The following is a 4,548-nucleotide window of genomic DNA, read 5'->3' as shown; positions in this document are numbered from 1 at the left end:
AGAGCACTCACTTCATGCGTCACAAACAAAATATATCATGTAGAATAATATAAAACAATAAAAAGACTTTCGTAGAAATCTTGTGAGATGCAAATAACAGTTACTCGTAGTTATTCTACGACAAGTGCACAAACCACAGAGAAACCTAGACGTAGCATACATAGATTAAAGGAAAACATTCGATAGTATTTTACACTCATAATTATTGCATACACTACATCTATACGTAGAGTATAGTACGTAACATTTTTATAAAGCACAATGCAACACTGGAGAACAACACCATATTTTAAATTTTACGACACACATAAAAAATCAAAATTAAAGCATTTTTCAGACAGATTTACAATACATACACTCTGGTTCTGTCTGACCACAAACCCATTACCCAATACGTTAGACAACACAAAATATGAATACAAAATCAAACACAACAGAACAACACAATACGTATTTATCGTATGATGTATATGGACGTCATAAAACTCCTGTGTATTCATTCCAACACAGCCAAATTACTACTGTATTATAAATTACATGCACTCATTCCATTGACATACAAATAGAGTTTGTATGTCAATGGAAAAACGCAAAACACTTCACATCGAAAAAAGGATCCTAAAGAAGGACTTTGCACTTGGAAATGAAGATGTCATCGAATCCAAGAATGAGGGCAAAATCTACAAATATTTAGGATTCTAACAAGCAGAACTCATAGAATAAGCAAAAATCAAACAGGGGCTAACAGAACAGATTAAACTCAGTTGAATGCAATACAGTTTAAAGGCTGGTTCGTAGTCCACTCCCGTTAGACGTTGAAATTTCGCTGAGGTGTGCTAAAGGTCGTCGAACAATATTCTGTTACAGTTTAACAGTTCATAGCGTATTTAACAGTTAATAGCCATTGCGTCCGAATAGATACTTGCTTACAGTGACAAAAACAAACATATTTCTAATTCCACAATGTAAATAGCATATAACCTCGTATACAGTATATCAAAATATAATTCGAAGTTAGCTGCTATTTATCGTTTGTTAAATCAAAAAATTACCATCAAATTTTTTGAATGAAGGATTAAATACGAGCATATAAAACAGATGTATTACTCCACGTTTTCTGGAAAAAATCTTCTTAACATTTTATTTTTATACCTTTTAATCCAATGTTATACAAAATTAGATAATTTTTACAGCATGTTTTACAGTTTATCATCCACGGCTCGAATATTCTCTACTTTATATTTGTACGAGATGAGATCGAGCACTTGCATCAAATACAGAACACGTGATACCATCATACAATTCTATTGGTTCTTGACCAACGGAAGAACATCGAGTTTAATCACAAACCGAACTTTCCATTAGACCGCTGCGAGGTCAGATAGAAACCAAACGGGTAGCTTATATAGCGGAACGTTACTGTTGACACTATAAACATTACAAAGGAATGGAACATTGCTAGCGGATGCAAGCAGAACAGAACTTCATGGACCAGTCTTTAAAGCAATCAAAACATGTCCCAGTACTGATATATTCAATTAGAGTTATCTGTATATTTGACACACACAACTAAAACAATTCTAAATAAAAACACGAACGTTAACAAAACATAACACTGCCCTCAGAACTGTATTTAAACACGTGATCCTAAGCTATGGCATAAAAGAGATCTTACATTCTCTATCAAATAATATTAAATTAATTCTGGATAAGGCTGAAACGAGTCTCTTTGTGGCATCAGGCCCTAAGCTGTAACTAATTTAGCTTATTTATAAACCTAGCCTTCTATTATCAGTCGCAGGATCGGAGCAACCAAGTATGAGAGAACAAGACATAATTTGAGGGCAGGACAATTTCGTAAAAAAGCGTAATAATATAACATGATTGAATTAAACTCTAAAACAAATAAATAAAATTTAATATGTTATTATTTATTATTTTAAAATACTTGAATTCAAAATCCAAATCGATTTTTACGAAAATGAGAGCCATTACTTTGCACTGTACTGTATTTAGAAAATTTCATATCTATGTATGCATAGGTTTGACAAATAGAAAGCCTTCATACGCATTATGAGAAAACGTCAAATTGAACCTCACGTGTTTATATGTGCACGTGACATCTATTAGCTATGTTTACTTTTACTCTTATATAATTAATTTAGTACTATTTATTGGCAATAAATATGTAATACTTATTAACTTGTTTGTGCTTTTTGTATTTCAAATGTGTTGGTGAGTCGATTTTCTTCAGGTATCGTTTTCTTAGGAAGCCAAGATTTCTTGCGCCAGCCCTTTTCAGTCGTTCACAGAAAAGCTGACGCTTTTTCATAGAGGGAAGACGAGACTTCACAGATATAATAAATCTTTCCTACAAACAAAAATAAGAAATATCAGTTATACAAAGCTGTAACTCTTGCAGACAAAAACAATATATCATTAAACCTACACAACACTGACCTCTATATAACACAGTACACAAAATAGAGTCACCATCAGGCATTCGGACCTGGAAAGAGCTTCACAATAGAAATCTAACGATCTTATCCTGGATTACGTTTGCAGAATTTTGTCAAATTGCTGGCTGGCTCGGGAGTGCCTTTTTTGGAGAGACGAAAGAGTTTATGATTATCATATAAGACCAGGTTATAAATATAAGAAACAACAGCAAGTACATTTTAAGACATAACAGTTATAAATTACATTATAGAAAATGCCACCCACAACTTGCATGAAACTGTACATATCCAGTTGTAAGCTTTTAGTACAAACAAACTACTTACATGGATATAATCAAACAGAAAATATACTCATAATACATCAAATTGCTCGCACACAAACACACTATTACATACCCAAGAACCATACTACATATGAATTTCACACAGTCTTAAAAAAGCAATATACATAAAATACAATTTGATCGAGCCATAATCACAGACAAATCAGACATCAAAACAAAATCACATACACAATATAACTTACATAGCTATACCAAACACTTAAAACATACAAAATACATATACAAAAAATTTATAAAATACGGTACTCGAAACTGTCTGCGGAGAATAGATAAGGTAGTTACTGCACCCATACTTCTTTCTTGTATAGTTGTCACGTGCACTACACAAAAATGTAGAAACATTAGATCTTCACAACAGCACATAGGTGACATTACAGATGGCTTCAATACTAAACATATGTCAGAAAGAAAATTTTTAAATACTTACAAACCATACACCAACAAAACAATACAAATCACAGCTTTTCTGCAGCTACTAGTTGACTTTGGCCCAGCATAGCACTAAGCGTCGGCATAAACCAAATAGTATGTAATCTATCTCTACAATAATAATAATAATAATTTATACATAAGTATAAAAAATTTCAGAAAACATTGTTAAATGTTTGTAATATTTTTATAGAAATTGGATCCTTACATTATAATATAATTTTAGGAACAACGTATAACACGCATTATGTTATAATGCGTATTATAATCTATCTAAAAGTATTTAAAAATAAAACAATAAAGTAAAATATATAAATCAGTTTTATTTATATAAAAATTTTAATAGATAAATAATTCTAAACAGAAAAAACTTATTCGATTAATTATGTGTTTTATAAGTTTGATCATTTTTTTAAATTGATCAATCTGAATTGTCTTTGCTTTAGAAAGTCGCTTATAAACAAAATTTCGATTTTTCTATTTTTTTCATTGTTTGTTTGATCGAAGAATTCCTAATCAAACAAACAAGTAAACAAAATTTCTAAAATGTATAATAAATACTTAAATTATATTTTGCTTTTAAAAGAGCAGATTAAAAAATTAATTTTTAACATACACAAAATTTAAATATTTTATGCTGGGGAAAAAAACCTTTTTTTAAAATTAATTTTCTAAAAATTCTTGAACTTTCGATAAAATTAAATTTACGTTCACTATAAATATTAGATTATCTTTTTTATTTATATATTTTACATTAGATGTAAATATCATTTGCTAGAATTGTAATTACATTTTGTATCTTTGTTTACTATATATATATAGTGTTATTGCTATAGAAAAGATTTATCTAGTTCATTTGAAACTTTTTTATTTTCATTTGATTAAATTTGTAAAAAAAAATATTAAAATTATTATCTAAGAAAGTTTTATAAGGTCATAATTTTAAAAAATCTTATTTATTAATTTTAATAAATACATAAAGAATTTTCTTCATTATTGTTAACATACTAAATGAATGGGGAATAAAAATAAATAATTATATTATAAAAGGTTTCAGAAAAGTAAAAAAATATTATACAACAAAAATTAAGTTTAAAAAAGGCTTCATTTTTTAACTCTGTCCTATGGGCTGAAGACGGTTTTTTCCATATTATCGTGAGTTCTGCCAGTTTCTGCAATGGGGTGAGACACGGAGTTTGACATATCCGAGACAGATGTCCCATAAAAAATTTCTGACCGTCTGGATTCCATTCTGGATCCCCCGAATTGTAGATTTAAACCTCTTCGGCCATCCGGTCGTCTGCTTCAATTTTTAA

General features: G+C 29.7%; 1 long non-coding RNA gene across 3 annotated transcripts; it reads right to left on the bottom strand.

Moving 5' to 3' along the window:
- Positions 1 to 1,135: 1,135 nt before the first annotated feature.
- On the bottom strand, positions 1,136 to 3,342 carry LOC111624660. 3 transcript variants are annotated; one of them, XR_002756621.1, is made up of 4 exons: positions 3,231 to 3,342; positions 3,050 to 3,123; positions 2,461 to 2,599; positions 1,136 to 2,371 (listed from the first exon to the last, which is right to left on the bottom strand). It is a non-coding gene; the product is annotated as an uncharacterized LOC111624660 (long non-coding RNA). The 3 variants fall into 3 exon arrangements; XR_002756622.1 differs by lacking the exon at positions 3,050 to 3,123 and having other exon boundaries at positions 3,231 to 3,329; XR_002756620.1 differs by lacking the exon at positions 3,231 to 3,342 and having other exon boundaries at positions 3,050 to 3,194.
- Positions 3,343 to 4,548: the final 1,206 nt, after the last annotated feature.

The sequence above is a fragment of the Centruroides sculpturatus genome, unplaced genomic scaffold (assembly GCF_000671375.1).
Source record: "Centruroides sculpturatus isolate CEXI.00-Female unplaced genomic scaffold, Cexi_2.0 scaffold133, whole genome shotgun sequence".
Classification (NCBI taxonomy): domain Eukaryota; kingdom Metazoa; phylum Arthropoda; class Arachnida; order Scorpiones; family Buthidae; genus Centruroides; species Centruroides sculpturatus.
The sequence above is the reverse complement of the archived record's forward strand: the minus strand, read 5'-3'. Positions and strand labels throughout refer to the sequence as shown.